We start from the raw sequence: 21,772 nt of genomic DNA, 5'->3' as shown, positions 1-21,772 counted from the left end.
ACAAGTGTCTTATATCATTTAAAAGCTTAACGTCTTGTTAATCCAACTGCGTTGTCAGATTTCCAAAAGGCTTTACGGCGAAAGCATACCATGTGATTATCTGAGGACAGCTCCCCACATCCAAATATTTTTTTCAACCAATACAGGCTTTACAAAATCGCAAATAGCGATTAAATAAATCACTTACCTTTGAAGATCTTCCTCTGCTTGCAATCGCAAGGGTCCCAGCTACGCAACGAATGTTTGATTTGTTCGATAAAGTCCTTCTTTATGTCCAAAAAAGTCAATTGAGTTGGCGCCATTGATTTCAGTAATCCACTCCTTCAACATGCATACAAAGGAATCCAAAATGCTACCGGTAAACTTGGTCCAAACAAGTCAAACAATGTTTCTCTTCAATCCACAGGTACCCGCAGGTATGTAAATAAACGATAATATTTCAGACGGAAAGAACGGTGTTCAATGAGAAAGGAAAATAACAAAGAGCACGCCCTCATTCACGCGCACCAAAAGCCTACTTTCCTGTTGAGCTCCCTTGGAAAAAACGACTATTACTTGTTCGTTTTTCAAGAAACAAGCCTGAAACTCTGTATAAAGACTGTTGACATCTAGTGGAATACATAGGTACTGCAATCTGGGAGGAATTTTTATATGTAGGCCCATAGACTTGCATTGGAAAGGCCTGTTACTTCCAAAAACAAAGGATTTCTGGGTGGATTTTCCTCTGGGTTTTCGCCTGCCATATCAATTCTGTTATACTCACAGACATTATTTTAACAGTTTAGAAACTTCAAAGTGTTTTCTATCAAATTCTACCAATTATATGCATTTCCTAGCTTCTGGGCCTGAGTAACAGGAAGTTTACTATGGGCAAGTCAGTCAGGCAGAAATTCAGGATACTGCCCCCTAGCCCTAAGAAGTTTTAACACTTTCTCAGAATTAGCCATTCTTTACTATACTGGACAAAAATATATACGCAACTCGCAACAATTGAAAAGTTTTTCCTGAGTTACAGTTAATATAAGCAAAAGTTTAATTAACCTGTTATGGCTAGTGGGCAGTATTTTCACGGCTGGATAAAAAACGTACCCGATTTAATCTGATTATTACTCCTGCCCAGAAACTAGAATATGCATATAATTATTAGCTTTGGATAGAAAACACTCCAAAGTTTCTAAAACTGTTTGAATGGTGTCTGTGAGTATAACAGAACTCATTTGGCAGGCCAAAACCTGAGAAGATTCTGTACAGGAAGTACCCTGTCTGACCATTTCTTGGCCTTCTTTGTCATCTCTATCCATTACAAAGGATCTCTGCTGTTACGTGACACTTCCTACGGCTCCAATGGGCTCTCAGAGCCCGGGAAAAAGCTGAATGACGTAATTCAAAGCCCTGGCTGAAACACATTATCGCGTTTGTCAAGTGGCCGATCAGGGGACAGTGGGCTTAGGCGCGTGCACTGGCCGCCCCCGTCTTTCTGTTTTTCCCTCTGTTTACCGAAACGCAGATTCCCGGTCGGAATATTATCGATTTTTTACGAGAAAAATGGCATAAAAATTGATTTTAAACAGCGGTTGACATGCTTCGAAGTACGGTAATGAAATATTTAGAAATCTTTTGTCACGAAATGCGCCATGGGCACGACCCTTATTTACCATTCGGATAGTGTCTAGAACGCACGAACAAAACGCCGCTGTTGGACATAACTATGGATTATTTTGGACCAAACCAACATTTGTTATTGAAGTAGAAGTCCTGGGAGTGCATTCTGATGAAGAACATCAAAGGTAATCAAACTTTTCTAATAGTAAATCTGATTTTGGTGAGTGCTAAACTTGGTGGGTGTCTAAATAGCTAGCCCTGTGATGCCGGGCTATCTACTGAGAATATTGTAAAATGGGCTTTCACCGAAAAGCTATTTTAAAATCGGACATATCGAGTGCATAGAGGAGTTCTGTATCTATAATTCTTTAAATAATTGTTATGTTTTTTGTGAACGTTTATCGTGAGTAATTTAGTAAATTCACCGGAGGTTTGCGGGGGGTATGCTAGTTCTGAACGTCACATGCTAATGTAAAAAAGCTGTTTTTTGATATAAATATGAACTTGATTGAACAAAACATGCATGCATTGTATAACATAATGTCCTAGGGTTGTCATCTGATGAAGATCATCAAAGGTTAGTGCTGCATTTAGTTGTGGTTTTGTTTTTTGTGACATTATATGCTAGCTTGAAAAATGGGTAGTCTGATTATTTCTGGCTGGGTACTCTGCTGACATAATCTAATGTTTTGCTTTCGCTGTAAAGCCTTTTTGAAATCGGACAGTGTGGTTAGATTAACGAGAGTCTTGTCTTTTAAATGCTGTAAAATTGTCATATGTTTTCGGATTTTAGAGGAATTTGTATTTCGCGCCACGCCCATCATTGGATATTGGAGCAGGTGTTCCGCTAGCGGAACATCTAGATGTAAGAGGTTAAGGTAATGATATTATTCCTTCAACATGCATCACTGGTTTTCATGACTTCTGCTACTCCTGTCTCTAGTTTCAGCTCTTTTTTAGTCATGATTGGCGGCCCAGGACAGAATCGGCAAACGTGGAATCGTATCCTCAGTTTGTTTGGCAATGTCTCTTACAGTAGTAGTACAGCAGATAATTATTTGTGCAGCGCAATATCGTCACTTTGTTGTCACATTTAGAACTTTCTGCTGTATAGAGCGAGAGAAATGGTAAGTCCCACCCTGTGTAAAGTTTCAGATGAATGTCTCAGAGGGTAGAGTCAAAATCAAGGCCCCAGTGAGAATTGAACTCACGACCCCTGGTTTACAAGACCAGTGCTCTAACCACTGAGCTATGGAGCCATACACCTCTGTAAGAAGAATTGGAACGCTATAAAGAACACACCCATCAGAGAGTAAAAAAAGAGACACACCTAAGTAACCAAACATGCAGGTTACCCAGTCTGGCTCCTGCAGTAAAAGCAGATTCCTTGTCATCCTTTGTTATACATTTAATGACAAACTCTCCCAGGTCTATGTGACCCTCAGGCAGGACAGTAATTCCCTCTTCCGACAACATCCGGTGAAATTGGAGAGCGCCAAATTCAAATGTCAACATCACAATATTAAACATTCATGAACATACAAGTGTCTTATATCATTTAAAAGCTTAACGTCTTGTTAATCCAACTGCGTTGTCAGATTTCCAAAAGGCTTTACGGCGAAAGCATACCATGTGATTATCTGAGGACAGCTCCCCACATCCAAATATTTTTTTCAACCAATACAGGCTTTACAAAATCGCAAATAGCGATTAAATAAATCACTTACCTTTGAAGATCTTCCTCTGCTTGCAATCGCAAGGGTCCCAGCTACGCAACGAATGTTTGATTTGTTCGATAAAGTCCTTCTTTATGTCCAAAAAAGTCAATTGAGTTGGCGCCATTGATTTCAGTAATCCACTCCTTCAACATGCATACAAAGGAATCCAAAATGCTACCGGTAAACTTGGTCCAAACAAGTCAAACAATGTTTCTCTTCAATCCACAGGTACCCGCAGGTATGTAAATAAACGATAATATTTCAGACGGAAAGAACGGTGTTCAATGAGAAAGGAAAATAACAAAGAGCACGCCCTCATTCACGCGCACCAAAAGCCTACTTTCCTGTTGAGCTCCCTTGGAAAAAACGACTATTACTTGTTCGTTTTTCAAGAAACAAGCCTGAAACTCTGTATAAAGACTGTTGACATCTAGTGGAATACATAGGTACTGCAATCTGGGAGGAATTTTTATATGTAGGCCCATAGACTTGCATTGGAAAGGCCTGTTACTTCCAAAAACAAAGGATTTCTGGGTGGATTTTCCTCTGGGTTTTCGCCTGCCATATCAATTCTGTTATACTCACAGACATTATTTTAACAGTTTAGAAACTTCAAAGTGTTTTCTATCAAATTCTACCAATTATATGCATTTCCTAGCTTCTGGGCCTGAGTAACAGGAAGTTTACTATGGGCAAGTCAGTCAGGCAGAAATTCAGGATACTGCCCCCTAGCCCTAAGAAGTTTTAACACTTTCTCAGAATTAGCCATTCTTTACTATACTGGACAAAAATATATACGCAACTCGCAACAATTGAAAAGTTTTTCCTGAGTTACAGTTAATATAAGCAAAAGTTTAATTAACCTGTTATGGCTAGTGGGCAGTATTTTCACGGCTGGATAAAAAACGTACCCGATTTAATCTGATTATTACTCCTGCCCAGAAACTAGAATATGCATATAATTATTAGCTTTGGATAGAAAACACTCCAAAGTTTCTAAAACTGTTTGAATGGTGTCTGTGAGTATAACAGAACTCATTTGGCAGGCCAAAACCTGAGAAGATTCTGTACAGGAAGTACCCTGTCTGACCATTTCTTGGCCTTCTTTGTCATCTCTATCCATTACAAAGGATCTCTGCTGTTACGTGACACTTCCTACGGCTCCAATGGGCTCTCAGAGCCCGGGAAAAAGCTGAATGACGTAATTCAAAGCCCTGGCTGAAACACATTATCGCGTTTGTCAAGTGGCCGATCAGGGGACAGTGGGCTTAGGCGCGTGCACTGGCCGCCCCCGTCTTTCTGTTTTTCCCTCTGTTTACCGAAACGCAGATTCCCGGTCGGAATATTATCGATTTTTTACGAGAAAAATGGCATAAAAATTGATTTTAAACAGCGGTTGACATGCTTCGAAGTACGGTAATGAAATATTTAGAAATCTTTTGTCACGAAATGCGCCATGGGCACGACCCTTATTTACCATTCGGATAGTGTCTAGAACGCACGAACAAAACGCCGCTGTTGGACATAACTATGGATTATTTTGGACCAAACCAACATTTGTTATTGAAGTAGAAGTCCTGGGAGTGCATTCTGATGAAGAACATCAAAGGTAATCAAACTTTTCTAATAGTAAATCTGATTTTGGTGAGTGCTAAACTTGGTGGGTGTCTAAATAGCTAGCCCTGTGATGCCGGGCTATCTACTGAGAATATTGTAAAATGGGCTTTCACCGAAAAGCTATTTTAAAATCGGACATATCGAGTGCATAGAGGAGTTCTGTATCTATAATTCTTTAAATAATTGTTATGTTTTTTGTGAACGTTTATCGTGAGTAATTTAGTAAATTCACCGGAGGTTTGCGGGGGGTATGCTAGTTCTGAACGTCACATGCTAATGTAAAAAAGCTGTTTTTTGATATAAATATGAACTTGATTGAACAAAACATGCATGCATTGTATAACATAATGTCCTAGGGTTGTCATCTGATGAAGATCATCAAAGGTTAGTGCTGCATTTAGTTGTGGTTTTGTTTTTTGTGACATTATATGCTAGCTTGAAAAATGGGTAGTCTGATTATTTCTGGCTGGGTACTCTGCTGACATAATCTAATGTTTTGCTTTCGCTGTAAAGCCTTTTTGAAATCGGACAGTGTGGTTAGATTAACGAGAGTCTTGTCTTTTAAATGCTGTAAAATTGTCATATGTTTTCGGATTTTAGAGGAATTTGTATTTCGCGCCACGCCCATCATTGGATATTGGAGCAGGTGTTCCGCTAGCGGAACATCTAGATGTAAGAGGTTAAGGTAATGATATTATTCCTTCAACATGCATCACTGGTTTTCATGACTTCTGCTACTCCTGTCTCTAGTTTCAGCTCTTTTTTAGTCATGATTGGCGGCCCAGGACAGAATCGGCAAACGTGGAATCGTATCCTCAGTTTGTTTGGCAATGTCTCTTACAGTAGTAGTACAGCAGATAATTATTTGTGCAGCGCAATATCGTCACTTTGTTGTCACATTTAGAACTTTCTGCTGTATAGAGCGAGAGAAATGGTAAGTCCCACCCTGTGTAAAGTTTCAGATGAATGTCTCAGAGGGTAGAGTCAAAATCAAGGCCCCAGTGAGAATTGAACTCACGACCCCTGGTTTACAAGACCAGTGCTCTAACCACTGAGCTATGGAGCCATACACCTCTGTAAGAAGAATTGGAACGCTATAAAGAACACACCCATCAGAGAGTAAAAAAAGAGACACACCTAAGTAACCAAACATGCAGGTTACCCAGTCTGGCTCCTGCAGTAAAAGCAGATTCCTTGTCATCCTTTGTTATACATTTAATGACAAACTCTCCCAGGTCTATGTGACCCTCAGGCAGGACAGTAATTCCCTCTTCCGACAACATCCGGTGAAATTGGAGAGCGCCAAATTCAAATGTCAACATCACAATATTAAACATTCATGAACATACAAGTGTCTTATATCATTTAAAAGCTTAACGTCTTGTTAATCCAACTGCGTTGTCAGATTTCCAAAAGGCTTTACGGCGAAAGCATACCATGTGATTATCTGAGGACAGCTCCCCACATCCAAATATTTTTTTCAACCAATACAGGCTTTACAAAATCGCAAATAGCGATTAAATAAATCACTTACCTTTGAAGATCTTCCTCTGCTTGCAATCGCAAGGGTCCCAGCTACGCAACGAATGTTTGATTTGTTCGATAAAGTCCTTCTTTATGTCCAAAAAAGTCAATTGAGTTGGCGCCATTGATTTCAGTAATCCACTCCTTCAACATGCATACAAAGGAATCCAAAATGCTACCGGTAAACTTGGTCCAAACAAGTCAAACAATGTTTCTCTTCAATCCACAGGTACCCGCAGGTATGTAAATAAACGATAATATTTCAGACGGAAAGAACGGTGTTCAATGAGAAAGGAAAATAACAAAGAGCACGCCCTCATTCACGCGCACCAAAAGCCTACTTTCCTGTTGAGCTCCCTTGGAAAAAACGACTATTACTTGTTCGTTTTTCAAGAAACAAGCCTGAAACTCTGTATAAAGACTGTTGACATCTAGTGGAATACATAGGTACTGCAATCTGGGAGGAATTTTTATATGTAGGCCCATAGACTTGCATTGGAAAGGCCTGTTACTTCCAAAAACAAAGGATTTCTGGGTGGATTTTCCTCTGGGTTTTCGCCTGCCATATCAATTCTGTTATACTCACAGACATTATTTTAACAGTTTAGAAACTTCAAAGTGTTTTCTATCAAATTCTACCAATTATATGCATTTCCTAGCTTCTGGGCCTGAGTAACAGGAAGTTTACTATGGGCAAGTCAGTCAGGCAGAAATTCAGGATACTGCCCCCTAGCCCTAAGAAGTTTTAACACTTTCTCAGAATTAGCCATTCTTTACTATACTGGACAAAAATATATACGCAACTCGCAACAATTGAAAAGTTTTTCCTGAGTTACAGTTAATATAAGCAAAAGTTTAACCTGTTATGGCTAGTGGGCAGTATTTTCACGGCTGGATAAAAAACGTACCCGATTTAATCTGATTATTACTCCTGCCCAGAAACTAGAATATGCATATAATTATTAGCTTTGGATAGAAAACACTCCAAAGTTTCTAAAACTGTTTGAATGGTGTCTGTGAGTATAACAGAACTCATTTGGCAGGCCAAAACCTGAGAAGATTCTGTACAGGAAGTACCCTGTCTGACCATTTCTTGGCCTTCTTTGTCATCTCTATCCATTACAAAGGATCTCTGCTGTTACGTGACACTTCCTACGGCTCCAATGGGCTCTCAGAGCCCGGGAAAAAGCTGAATGACGTAATTCAAAGCCCTGGCTGAAACACATTATCGCGTTTGTCAAGTGGCCGATCAGGGGACAGTGGGCTTAGGCGCGTGCACTGGCCGCCCCCGTCTTTCTGTTTTTCCCTCTGTTTACCGAAACGCAGATTCCCGGTCGGAATATTATCGATTTTTTACGAGAAAAATGGCATAAAAATTGATTTTAAACAGCGGTTGACATGCTTCGAAGTACGGTAATGAAATATTTAGAAATCTTTTGTCACGAAATGCGCCATGGGCACGACCCTTATTTACCATTCGGATAGTGTCTAGAACGCACGAACAAAACGCCGCTGTTGGACATAACTATGGATTATTTTGGACCAAACCAACATTTGTTATTGAAGTAGAAGTCCTGGGAGTGCATTCTGATGAAGAACATCAAAGGTAATCAAACTTTTCTAATAGTAAATCTGATTTTGGTGAGTGCTAAACTTGGTGGGTGTCTAAATAGCTAGCCCTGTGATGCCGGGCTATCTACTGAGAATATTGTAAAATGGGCTTTCACCGAAAAGCTATTTTAAAATCGGACATATCGAGTGCATAGAGGAGTTCTGTATCTATAATTCTTTAAATAATTGTTATGTTTTTTGTGAACGTTTATCGTGAGTAATTTAGTAAATTCACCGGAGGTTTGCGGGGGGTATGCTAGTTCTGAACGTCACATGCTAATGTAAAAAAGCTGGTTTTTGATATAAATATGAACTTGATTGAACAAAACATGCATGCATTGTATAACATAATGTCCTAGGGTTGTCATCTGATGAAGATCATCAAAGGTTAGTGCTGCATTTAGTTGTGGTTTTGTTTTTTGTGACATTATATGCTAGCTTGAAAAATGGGTAGTCTGATTATTTCTGGCTGGGTACTCTGCTGACATAATCTAATGTTTTGCTTTCGCTGTAAAGCCTTTTTGAAATCGGACAGTGTGGTTAGATTAACGAGAGTCTTGTCTTTTAAATGCTGTAAAATTGTCATATGTTTGAAAAATGGAAGTTTTCGGATTTTAGAGGAATTTGTATTTCGCGCCACGCCCATCATTGGATATTGGAGCAGGTGTTCCGCTAGCGGAACATCTAGATGTAAGAGGTTAAGGTAATGATATTATTCCTTCAACATGCATCACTGGTTTTCATGACTTCTGCTACTCCTGTCTCTAGTTTCAGCTCTTTTTTAGTCATGATTGGCGGCCCAGGACAGAATCGGCAAACGTGGAATCGTATCCTCAGTTTGTTTGGCAATGTCTCTTACAGTAGTAGTACAGCAGATAATTATTTGTGCAGCGCAATATCGTCACTTTGTTGTCACATTTAGAACTTTCTGCTGTATAGAGCGAGAGAAATGGTAAGTCCCACCCTGTGTAAAGTTTCAGATGAATGTCTCAGAGGGTAGAGTCAAAATCAAGGCCCCAGTGAGAATTGAACTCACGACCCCTGGTTTACAAGACCAGTGCTCTAACCACTGAGCTATGGAGCCATACACCTCTGTAAGAAGAATTGGAACGCTATAAAGAACACACCCATCAGAGAGTAAAAAAAGAGACACACCTAAGTAACCAAACATGCAGGTTACCCAGTCTGGCTCCTGCAGTAAAAGCAGATTCCTTGTCATCCTTTGTTATACATTTAATGACAAACTCTCCCAGGTCTATGTGACCCTCAGGCAGGACAGTAATTCCCTCTTCCGACAACATCCGGTGAAATTGGAGAGCGCCAAATTCAAATGTCAACATCACAATATTAAACATTCATGAACATACAAGTGTCTTATATCATTTAAAAGCTTAACGTCTTGTTAATCCAACTGCGTTGTCAGATTTCCAAAAGGCTTTACGGCGAAAGCATACCATGTGATTATCTGAGGACAGCTCCCCACATCCAAATATTTTTTTCAACCAATACAGGCTTTACAAAATCGCAAATAGCGATTAAATAAATCACTTACCTTTGAAGATCTTCCTCTGCTTGCAATCGCAAGGGTCCCAGCTACGCAACGAATGTTTGATTTGTTCGATAAAGTCCTTCTTTATGTCCAAAAAAGTCAATTGAGTTGGCGCCATTGATTTCAGTAATCCACTCCTTCAACATGCATACAAAGGAATCCAAAATGCTACCGGTAAACTTGGTCCAAACAAGTCAAACAATGTTTCTCTTCAATCCACAGGTACCCGCAGGTATGTAAATAAACGATAATATTTCAGACGGAAAGAACGGTGTTCAATGAGAAAGGAAAATAACAAAGAGCACGCCCTCATTCACGCGCACCAAAAGCCTACTTTCCTGTTGAGCTCCCTTGGAAAAAACGACTATTACTTGTTCGTTTTTCAAGAAACAAGCCTGAAACTCTGTATAAAGACTGTTGACATCTAGTGGAATACATAGGTACTGCAATCTGGGAGGAATTTTTATATGTAGGCCCATAGACTTGCATTGGAAAGGCCTGTTACTTCCAAAAACAAAGGATTTCTGGGTGGATTTTCCTCTGGGTTTTCGCCTGCCATATCAATTCTGTTATACTCACAGACATTATTTTAACAGTTTAGAAACTTCAAAGTGTTTTCTATCAAATTCTACCAATTATATGCATTTCCTAGCTTCTGGGCCTGAGTAACAGGAAGTTTACTATGGGCAAGTCAGTCAGGCAGAAATTCAGGATACTGCCCCCTAGCCCTAAGAAGTTTTAACACTTTCTCAGAATTAGCCATTCTTTACTATACTGGACAAAAATATATACGCAACTCGCAACAATTGAAAAGTTTTTCCTGAGTTACAGTTAATATAAGCAAAAGTTTAATTAACCTGTTATGGCTAGTGGGCAGTATTTTCACGGCTGGATAAAAAACGTACCCGATTTAATCTGATTATTACTCCTGCCCAGAAACTAGAATATGCATATAATTATTAGCTTTGGATAGAAAACACTCCAAAGTTTCTAAAACTGTTTGAATGGTGTCTGTGAGTATAACAGAACTCATTTGGCAGGCCAAAACCTGAGAAGATTCTGTACAGGAAGTACCCTGTCTGACCATTTCTTGGCCTTCTTTGTCATCTCTATCCATTACAAAGGATCTCTGCTGTTACGTGACACTTCCTACGGCTCCAATGGGCTCTCAGAGCCCGGGAAAAAGCTGAATGACGTAATTCAAAGCCCTGGCTGAAACACATTATCGCGTTTGTCAAGTGGCCGATCAGGGGACAGTGGGCCTAGGCGCGTGCACTGGCCGCCCCCGTCTTTCTGTTTTTCCCTCTGTTTACCGAAACGCAGATTCCCGGTCGGAATATTATCGATTTTTTACGAGAAAAATGGCATAAAAATTGATTTTAAACAGCGGTTGACATGCTTCGAAGTACGGTAATGAAATATTTAGAAATCTTTTGTCACGAAATGCGCCATGGGCACGACCCTTATTTACCATTCGGATAGTGTCTAGAACGCACGAACAAAACGCCGCTGTTGGACATAACTATGGATTATTTTGGACCAAACCAACATTTGTTATTGAAGTAGAAGTCCTGGGAGTGCATTCTGATGAAGAACATCAAAGGTAATCAAACTTTTCTAATAGTAAATCTGATTTTGGTGAGTGCTAAACTTGGTGGGTGTCTAAATAGCTAGCCCTGTGATGCCGGGCTATCTACTGAGAATATTGTAAAATGGGCTTTCACCGAAAAGCTATTTTAAAATCGGACATATCGAGTGCATAGAGGAGTTCTGTATCTATAATTCTTTAAATAATTGTTATGTTTTTTGTGAACGTTTATCGTGAGTAATTTAGTAAATTCACCGGAGGTTTGCGGGGGGTATGCTAGTTCTGAACGTCACATGCTAATGTAAAAAAGCTGTTTTTTGATATAAATATGAACTTGATTGAACAAAACATGCATGCATTGTATAACATAATGTCCTAGGGTTGTCATCTGATGAAGATCATCAAAGGTTAGTGCTGCATTTAGTTGTGGTTTTGTTTTTTGTGACATTATATGCTAGCTTGAAAAATGGGTAGTCTGATTATTTCTGGCTGGGTACTCTGCTGACATAATCTAATGTTTTGCTTTCGCTGTAAAGCCTTTTTGAAATCGGACAGTGTGGTTAGATTAACGAGAGTCTTGTCTTTTAAATGCTGTAAAATTGTCATATGTTTGAAAAATGGAAGTTTTCGGATTTTAGAGGAATTTGTATTTCGCGCCACGCCCATCATTGGATATTGGAGCAGGTGTTCCGCTAGCGGAACATCTAGATGTAAGAGGTTAAGGTAATGATATTATTCCTTCAACATGCATCACTGGTTTTCATGACTTCTGCTACTCCTGTCTCTAGTTTCAGCTCTTTTTTAGTCATGATTGGCGGCCCAGGACAGAATCGGCAAACGTGGAATCGTATCCTCAGTTTGTTTGGCAATGTCTCTTACAGTAGTAGTACAGCAGATAATTATTTGTGCAGCGCAATATCGTCACTTTGTTGTCACATTTAGAACTTTCTGCTGTATAGAGCGAGAGAAATGGTAAGTCCCACCCTGTGTAAAGTTTCAGATGAATGTCTCAGAGGGTAGAGTCAAAATCAAGGCCCCAGTGAGAATTGAACTCACGACCCCTGGTTTACAAGACCAGTGCTCTAACCACTGAGCTATGGAGCCATACACCTCTGTAAGAAGAATTGGAACGCTATAAAGAACACACCCATCAGAGAGTAAAAAAAGAGACACACCTAAGTAACCAAACATGCAGGTTACCCAGTCTGGCTCCTGCAGTAAAAGCAGATTCCTTGTCATCCTTTGTTATACATTTAATGACAAACTCTCCCAGGTCTATGTGACCCTCAGGCAGGACAGTAATTCCCTCTTCCGACAACATCCGGTGAAATTGGAGAGCGCCAAATTCAAATGTCAACATCACAATATTAAACATTCATGAACATACAAGTGTCTTATATCATTTAAAAGCTTAACGTCTTGTTAATCCAACTGCGTTGTCAGATTTCCAAAAGGCTTTACGGCGAAAGCATACCATGTGATTATCTGAGGACAGCTCCCCACATCCAAATATTTTTTTCAACCAATACAGGCTTTACAAAATCGCAAATAGCGATTAAATAAATCACTTACCTTTGAAGATCTTCCTCTGCTTGCAATCGCAAGGGTCCCAGCTACGCAACGAATGTTTGATTTGTTCGATAAAGTCCTTCTTTATGTCCAAAAAAGTCAATTGAGTTGGCGCCATTGATTTCAGTAATCCACTCCTTCAACATGCATACAAAGGAATCCAAAATGCTACCGGTAAACTTGGTCCAAACAAGTCAAACAATGTTTCTCTTCAATCCACAGGTACCCGCAGGTATGTAAATAAACGATAATATTTCAGACGGAAAGAACGGTGTTCAATGAGAAAGGAAAATAACAAAGAGCACGCCCTCATTCACGCGCACCAAAAGCCTACTTTCCTGTTGAGCTCCCTTGGAAAAAACGACTATTACTTGTTCGTTTTTCAAGAAACAAGCCTGAAACTCTGTATAAAGACTGTTGACATCTAGTGGAATACATAGGTACTGCAATCTGGGAGGAATTTTTATATGTAGGCCCATAGACTTGCATTGGAAAGGCCTGTTACTTCCAAAAACAAAGGATTTCTGGGTGGATTTTCCTCTGGGTTTTCGCCTGCCATATCAATTCTGTTATACTCACAGACATTATTTTAACAGTTTAGAAACTTCAAAGTGTTTTCTATCAAATTCTACCAATTATATGCATTTCCTAGCTTCTGGGCCTGAGTAACAGGAAGTTTACTATGGGCAAGTCAGTCAGGCAGAAATTCAGGATACTGCCCCCTAGCCCTAAGAAGTTTTAACACTTTCTCAGAATTAGCCATTCTTTACTATACTGGACAAAAATATATACGCAACTCGCAACAATTGAAAAGTTTTTCCTGAGTTACAGTTAATATAAGCAAAAGTTTAACCTGTTATGGCTAGTGGGCAGTATTTTCACGGCTGGATAAAAAACGTACCCGATTTAATCTGATTATTACTCCTGCCCAGAAACTAGAATATGCATATAATTATTAGCTTTGGATAGAAAACACTCCAAAGTTTCTAAAACTGTTTGAATGGTGTCTGTGAGTATAACAGAACTCATTTGGCAGGCCAAAACCTGAGAAGATTCTGTACAGGAAGTACCCTGTCTGACCATTTCTTGGCCTTCTTTGTCATCTCTATCCATTACAAAGGATCTCTGCTGTTACGTGACACTTCCTACGGCTCCAATGGGCTCTCAGAGCCCGGGAAAAAGCTGAATGACGTAATTCAAAGCCCTGGCTGAAACACATTATCGCGTTTGTCAAGTGGCCGATCAGGGGACAGTGGGCTTAGGCGCGTGCACTGGCCGCCCCCGTCTTTCTGTTTTTCCCTCTGTTTACCGAAACGCAGATTCCCGGTCGGAATATTATCGATTTTTTACGAGAAAAATGGCATAAAAATTGATTTTAAACAGCGGTTGACATGCTTCGAAGTACGGTAATGAAATATTTAGAAATCTTTTGTCACGAAATGCGCCATGGGCACGACCCTTATTTACCATTCGGATAGTGTCTAGAACGCACGAACAAAACGCCGCTGTTGGACATAACTATGGATTATTTTGGACCAAACCAACATTTGTTATTGAAGTAGAAGTCCTGGGAGTGCATTCTGATGAAGAACATCAAAGGTAATCAAACTTTTCTAATAGTAAATCTGATTTTGGTGAGTGCTAAACTTGGTGGGTGTCTAAATAGCTAGCCCTGTGATGCCGGGCTATCTACTGAGAATATTGTAAAATGGGCTTTCACCGAAAAGCTATTTTAAAATCGGACATATCGAGTGCATAGAGGAGTTCTGTATCTATAATTCTTTAAATAATTGTTATGTTTTTTGTGAACGTTTATCGTGAGTAATTTAGTAAATTCACCGGAGGTTTGCGGGGGGTATGCTAGTTCTGAACGTCACATGCTAATGTAAAAAAGCTGTTTTTTGATATAAATATGAACTTGATTGAACAAAACATGCATGCATTGTATAACATAATGTCCTAGGGTTGTCATCTGATGAAGATCATCAAAGGTTAGTGCTGCATTTAGTTGTGGTTTTGTTTTTTGTGACATTATATGCTAGCTTGAAAAATGGGTAGTCTGATTATTTCTGGCTGGGTACTCTGCTGACATAATCTAATGTTTTGCTTTCGCTGTAAAGCCTTTTTGAAATCGGACAGTGTGGTTAGATTAACGAGAGTCTTGTCTTTTAAATGCTGTAAAATAGTCATATGTTTGAAAAATGGAAGTTTTCGGATTTTAGAGGAATTTGTATTTCGCGCCACGCCCATCATTGGATATTGGAGCAGGTGTTCCGCTAGCGGAACATCTAGATGTAAGAGGTTAAGGTAATGATATTATTCCTTCAACATGCATCACTGGTTTTCATGACTTCTGCTACTCCTGTCTCTAGTTTCAGCTCTTTTTTAGTCATGATTGGCGGCCCAGGACAGAATCGGCAAACGTGGAATCGTATCCTCAGTTTGTTTGGCAATGTCTCTTACAGTAGTAGTACAGCAGATAATTATTTGTGCAGCGCAATATCGTCACTTTGTTGTCACATTTAGAACTTTCTGCTGTATAGAGCGAGAGAAATGGTAAGTCCCACCCTGTGTAAAGTTTCAGATGAATGTCTCAGAGGGTAGAGTCAAAATCAAGGCCCCAGTGAGAATTGAACTCACGACCCCTGGTTTACAAGACCAGTGCTCTAACCACTGAGCTATGGAGCCATACACCTCTGTAAGAAGAATTGGAACGCTATAAAGAACACACCCATCAGAGAGTAAAAAAAGAGACACACCTAAGTAACCAAACATGCAGGTTACCCAGTCTGGCTCCTGCAGTAAAAGCAGATTCCTTGTCATCCTTTGTTATACATTTAATGACAAACTCTCCCAGGTCTATGTGACCCTCAGGCAGGACAGTAATTCCCTCTTCCGACAACATCCGGTGAAATTGGAGAGCGCCAAATTCAAATGTCAACATCACAATATTAAACATTCATGAACATACAAGTGTCTTATATCATTTAAAAGCTTAACGTCTTGTTAATCCAACTGCGTTGTCAGATTTCCAAAAGGCTTTACGGCGAAAGCATACCATGTGATTATCTGAGGACAGCTCCCCACATCCAAATATTTTTTTCAACCAATACAGGCTTTACAAAATCGCAAATAGCGATTAAATAAATCACTTACCTTTGAAGATCTTCCTCTGCTTGCAATCGCAAGGGTCCCAGCTACGCAACGAATGTTTGATTTGTTCGATAAAGTCCTTCTTTATGTCCAAAAAAGTCAATTGAGTTGGCGCCATTGATTTCAGTAATCCACTCCTTCAACATGCATACAAAGGAATCCAAAATGCTACCGGTAAACTTGGTCCAAACAAGTCAAACAATGTTTCTCTTCAATCCACAGGTACCCGCAGGTATGTAAATAAACGATAATATTTCAGACGGAAAGAACGGTGTTCAATGAGAAAGGAAAATAACAAAGAGCACGCCCTCATTCACGCGCACCAAAAGCCTACTTTCCTGTTGAGCTCCCTTGGAAAAAACGACTATTACTTGTTCGTTTTTCAAGAAACAAGCCTGAAACTCTGTATAAAGACTGTTGACATCTAGTGGAATACATAGGTACTGCAATCTGGGAGAAATTTTTATATGTAGGCCCATAGACTTGCATTGGAAAGGCCTGTTACTTCCAAAAACAAAGGATTTCTGGGTGGATTTTCCTCTGGGTTTTCGCCTGCCATATCAATTCTGTTATACTCACAGACATTATTTTAACAGTTTAGAAACTTCAAAGTGTTTTCTATCAAATTCTACCAATTATATGCATTTCCTAGCTTCTGGGCCTGAGTAACAGGAAGTTTACTATGGGCAAGTCAGTCAGGCAGAAATTCAGGATACTGCCCCCTAGCCCTAAGAAGTTTTAACACTTTCTCAGAATTAGCCATTCTTTACTATACTGGACAAAAATATATACGCAACTCGCAACAATTGAAAAGTTTTTCCTGAGTTACAGTTAATATAAGCAAAAGTTTAACCTGTTATGGCTAGTGGGCAGTATTTTCACGGCTGGATAAAAAACGTACCCGATTTAATCTGATTATTACTCCTGCCCAGAAACTAGAATATGCATATAATTATTAGCTTTGGATAGAAAACACTCCAAAGTTTCTAAAACTGTTTGAATGGTGTCTGTGAGTATAACAGAACTCATTTGGCAGGCCAAAACCTGAGAAGATTCTGTACAGGAAGTACCCTGTCTGACCATTTCTTGGCCTTCTTTGTCATCTCTATCCATTACAAAGGATCTCTGCTGTTACGTGACACTTCCTACGGCTCCAATGGGCTCTCAGAGCCCGGGAAAAAGCTGAATGACGTAATTCAAAGCCCTGGCTGAAACACATTATCGCGTTTGTCAAGTGGCCGATCAGGGGACAGTGGGCTTAGGCGCGTGCACTGGCCGCCCCCGTCTTTCTGTTTTTCCCTCTGTTTACCGAAACGCAGATTCCCGGTCGGAATATTATCGATTTTTTACGAGAAAAATGGCATAAAAATTGATTTTAAACAGCGGTTGACATGCTTCGAAGTACGGTAATGAAATATTTAGAAATCTTTTGTCACGAAATGCGCCATGGGCACGACCCTTATTTACCATTCGGATAGTGTCTAGAACGCACGAACAAAACGCCGCTGTTGGACATAACTATGGATTATTTTGGACCAAACCAACATTTGTTATTGAAGTAGAAGTCCTGGGAGTGCATTCTGATGAAGAACATCAAAGGTAATCAAACTTTTCTAATAGTAAATCTGATTTTGGTGAGTGCTAAACTTGGTGGGTGTCTAAATAGCTAGCCCTGTGATGCCGGGCTATCTACTGAGAATATTGTAAAATGGGCTTTCACCGAAAAGCTATTTTAAAATCGGACATATCGAGTGCATAGAGGAGTTCTGTATCTATAATTCTTTAAATAATTGTTATGTTTTTTGTGAACGTTTATCGTGAGTAATTTAGTAAATTCACCGGAGGTTTGCGGGGGGTATGCTAGTTCTGAACGTCACATGCTAATGTAAAAAAGCTGTTTTTTGATATAAATATGAACTTGATTGAACAAAACATGCATGCATTGTATAACATAATGTCCTAGGGTTGTCATCTGATGAAGATCATCAAAGGTTAGTGCTGCATTTAGTTGTGGTTTTGTTTTTTGTGACATTATATGCTAGCTTGAAAAATGGGTAGTCTGATTATTTCTGGCTGGGTACTCTGCTGACATAATCTAATGTTTTGCTTTCGCTGTAAAGCCTTTTTGAAATCGGACAGTGTGGTTAGATTAACGAGAGTCTTGTCTTTTAAATGCTGTAAAATAGTCATATGTTTGAAAAATGGAAGTTTTCGGATTTTAGAGGAACTTGTATTTCGCGCCACGCCCATCATTGGATATTGGAGCAGGTGTTCCGCTAGCGGAACATCTAGATGTAAGAGGTTAAGGTAATGATATTATTCCTTCAACATGCATCACTGGTTTTCATGACTTCTGCTACTCCTGTCTCTAGTTTCAGCTCTTTTTTAGTCATGATTGGCGGCCCAGGACAGAATCGGCAAACGTGGAATCGTATCCTCAGTTTGTTTGGCAATGTCTCTTACAGTAGTAGTACAGCAGATAATTATTTGTGCAGCGCAATATCGTCACTTTGTTGTCACATTTAGAACTTTCTGCTGTATAGAGCGAGAGAAATGGTAAGTCCCACCCTGTGTAAAGTTTCAGATGAATGTCTCAGAGGGTAGAGTCAAAATCAAGGCCCCAGTGAGAATTGAACTCACGACCCCTGGTTTACAAGACCAGTGCTCTAACCACTGAGCTATGGAGCCATACACCTCTGTAAGAAGAATTGGAACGCTATAAAGAACACACCCATCAGAGAGTAAAAAAAGAGACACACCTAAGTAACCAAACATGCAGGTTACCCAGTCTGGCTCCTGCAGTAAAAGCAGATTCCTTGTCATCCTTTGTTATACATTTAATGACAAACTCTCCCAGGTCTATGTGACCCTCAGGCAGGACAGTAATTCCCTCTTCCGACAACATCCGGTGAAATTGGAGAGCGCCAAATTCAAATGTCAACATCACAATATTAAACATTCATGAACATACAAGTGTCTTATATCATTTAAAAGCTTAACGTCTTGTTAATCCAACTGCGTTGTCAGATTTCCAAAAGGCTTTACGGCGAAAGCATACCATGTGATTATCTGAGGACAGCTCCCCACATCCAAATATTTTTTTCAACCAATACAGGCTTTACAAAATCGCAAATAGCGATTAAATAAATCACTTACCTTTGAAGATCTTCCTCTGCTTGCAATCGCAAGGGTCCCAGCTACGCAACGAATGTTTGATTTGTTCGATAAAGTCCTTCTTTATGTCCAAAAAAGTCAATTGAGTTGGCGCCATTGATTTCAGTAATCCACTCCTTCAACATGCATACAAAGGAATCCAAAATGCTACCGGTAAACTTGGTCCAAACAAGTCAAACAATGTTTCTCTTCAATCCACAGGTACCCGCAGGTATGTAAATAAACGATAATATTTCAGACGGAAAGAACGGTGTTCAATGAGAAAGGAAAATAACAAAGAGCACGCCCTCATTCACGCGCACCAAAAGCCTACTTTCCTGTTGAGCTCCCTTGGAAAAAACGACTATTACTTGTTCGTTTTTCAAGAAACAAGCCTGAAACTCTGTATAAAGACTGTTGACATCTAGTGGAATACATAGGTACTGCAATCTGGGAGAAATTTTTATATGTAGGCCCATAGACTTGCATTGGAAAGGCCTGTTACTTCCAAAAACAAAGGATTTCTGGGTGGATTTTCCTCTGGGTTTTCGCCTGCCATATCAATTCTGTTATACTCACAGACATTATTTTAACAGTTTAGAAACTTCAAAGTGTTTTCTATCAAATTCTACCAATTATATGCATTTCCTAGCTTCTGGGCCTGAGTAACAGGAAGTTTACTATGGGCAAGTCAGTCAGGCAGAAATTCAGGATACTGCCCCCTAGCCCTAAGAAGTTTTAACACTTTCTCAGAATTAGCCATTCTTTACTATACTGGACAAAAATATATACGCAACTCGCAACAATTGAAAAGTTTTTCCTGAGTTACAGTTAATATAAGCAAAAGTTTAACCTGTTATGGCTAGTGGGCAGTATTTTCACGGCTGGATAAAAAACGTACCCGATTTAATCTGATTATTACTCCTGCCCAGAAACTAGAATATGCATATAATTATTAGCTTTGGATAGAAAACACTCCAAAGTTTCTAAAACTGTTTGAATGGTGTCTGTGAGTATAACAGAACTCATTTGGCAGGCCAAAACCTGAGAAGATTCTGTACAGGAAGTACCCTGTCTGACCATTTCTTGGCCTTCTTTGTCATCTCTATCCATTACAAAGGATCTCTGCTGTTACGTGACACTTCCTACGGCTCCAATGGGCTCTCAGAGCCCGGGAAAAAGCTGAATGACGTAATTCAAAGCCCTGGCTGAAACACATTATCGCGTTTGTCAAGTGGCCGATCAGGGGACAGTGGGCTTAGGCGCGTGCACTGGCCGCCCCCGTCTTTCTGTTTTTCCCTCTGTTTACCGAAACGCAGATTCCCGGTCGGAATATTATCGATTTTTTACGAGAAAAATGGCATAAAAATTGATTTTAAACAGCGGTTGACATGCTTCGAAGTACGGTAATGAAATATTTAGAAATCTTTTGTCACGAAATGCGCCATGGGCACGACCCTTATTTACCATTCGGATAGTGTCTAGAACGCACGAACAAAACGCCGCTGTTGGACATAACTATGGATTATTTTGGACCAAACCAACATTTGTTATTGAAGTAGAAGTCCTGGGAGTGCATTCTGATGAAGAACATCAAAGGTAATCAAACTTTTCTAATAGTAAATCTGATTTTGGTGAGTGCTAAACTTGGTGGGTGTCTAAATAGCTAGCCCTGTGATGCCGGGCTATCTACTGAGAATATTGTAAAATGGGCTTTCACCGAAAAGCTATTTTAAAATCGGACATATCGAGTGCATAGAGGAGTTCTGTATCTATAATTCTTTAAATAATTGTTATGTTTTTTGTGAACGTTTATCGTGAGTAATTTAGTAAATTCACCGGAGGTTTGCGGGGGGTATGCTAGTTCTGAACGTCACATGCTAATGTAAAAAAGCTGTTTTTTGATATAAATATGAACTTGATTGAACAAAACATGCATGCATTGTATAACATAATGTCCTAGGGTTGTCATCTGATGAAGATCATCAAAGGTTAGTGCTGCATTTAGTTGTGGTTTTGTTTTTTGTGACATTATATGCTAGCTTGAAAAATGGGTAGTCTGATTATTTCTGGCTGGGTACTCTGCTGACATAATCTAATGTTTTGCTTTCGCTGTAAAGCCTTTTTGAAATCGGACAGTGTGGTTAGATTAACGAGAGTCTTGTCTTTTAAATGCTGTAAAATAGTCATATGTTTGAAAAATGGAAGTTTTCGGATTTTAGAGGAACTTGTATTTCGCGCCACGCCCATCATTGGATATTGGAGCAGGTGTTCCGCTAGCGGAACATCTAGATGTAAGAGGTTAAGGTAATGATATTATTCCTTCAACATGCATCACTGGTTTTCATGACTTCTGCTACTCCTGTCTCTAGTTTCAGCTCTTTTTTAGTCATGATTGGCGGCCCAGGACAGAATCGGCAAACGTGGAATCGTATCCTCAGTTTGTTTGGCAATGTCTCTTACAGTAGTAGTACAGCAGATAATTATTTGTGCAGCGCAATATCGTCACTTTGTTGTCACATTTAGAACTTTCTGCTGTATAGAGCGAGAGAAATGGTAAGTCCCACCCTGTGTAAAGTTTCAGATGAATGTCTCAGAGGGTAGAGTCAAAATCGAGGCCCCAGTGAGAATTGAACTCACGACCCCTGGTTTACAAGACCAGTGCTCTAACCACTGAGCTATGGAGCC

At 39.7% G+C, this 21,772-nt stretch overlaps 7 non-coding genes across 7 annotated transcripts; all 7 read right to left on the bottom strand.

Moving 5' to 3' along the window:
* Positions 1-2,788: 2,788 nt before the first annotated feature.
* Positions 2,789-2,861, bottom strand: trnat-ugu (transfer RNA threonine (anticodon UGU)). Its single transcript has one exon. It is a non-coding gene; the product is annotated as a tRNA-Thr (tRNA).
* A 3,069-nt stretch (positions 2,862-5,930) lies between these two features.
* trnat-ugu (transfer RNA threonine (anticodon UGU)) lies at positions 5,931-6,003 on the bottom strand. The gene has a single exon. It is a non-coding gene; the product is annotated as a tRNA-Thr (tRNA).
* A 3,080-nt stretch (positions 6,004-9,083) lies between these two features.
* On the bottom strand, positions 9,084-9,156 carry trnat-ugu (transfer RNA threonine (anticodon UGU)). The gene has a single exon. It is a non-coding gene; the product is annotated as a tRNA-Thr (tRNA).
* Positions 9,157-12,240: 3,084 nt separating this feature from the next.
* trnat-ugu (transfer RNA threonine (anticodon UGU)) lies at positions 12,241-12,313 on the bottom strand. The gene has a single exon. It is a non-coding gene; the product is annotated as a tRNA-Thr (tRNA).
* A 3,080-nt stretch (positions 12,314-15,393) lies between these two features.
* Positions 15,394-15,466, bottom strand: trnat-ugu (transfer RNA threonine (anticodon UGU)). Its single transcript has one exon. It is a non-coding gene; the product is annotated as a tRNA-Thr (tRNA).
* Positions 15,467-18,546: 3,080 nt separating this feature from the next.
* trnat-ugu (transfer RNA threonine (anticodon UGU)) lies at positions 18,547-18,619 on the bottom strand. The gene has a single exon. It is a non-coding gene; the product is annotated as a tRNA-Thr (tRNA).
* A 3,080-nt stretch (positions 18,620-21,699) lies between these two features.
* On the bottom strand, positions 21,700-21,772 carry trnat-ugu (transfer RNA threonine (anticodon UGU)). The gene has a single exon. It is a non-coding gene; the product is annotated as a tRNA-Thr (tRNA).

The sequence above is a fragment of the Salmo salar genome, chromosome 05 (genome assembly GCF_965601325.2).
Source record: "Salmo salar chromosome 05, fSalSal1, whole genome shotgun sequence".
NCBI classification, from domain to species: Eukaryota; Metazoa; Chordata; class Actinopteri; order Salmoniformes; family Salmonidae; genus Salmo; species Salmo salar.
The sequence above is the reverse complement of the archived record's forward strand: the minus strand, read 5'-3'. Positions and strand labels throughout refer to the sequence as shown.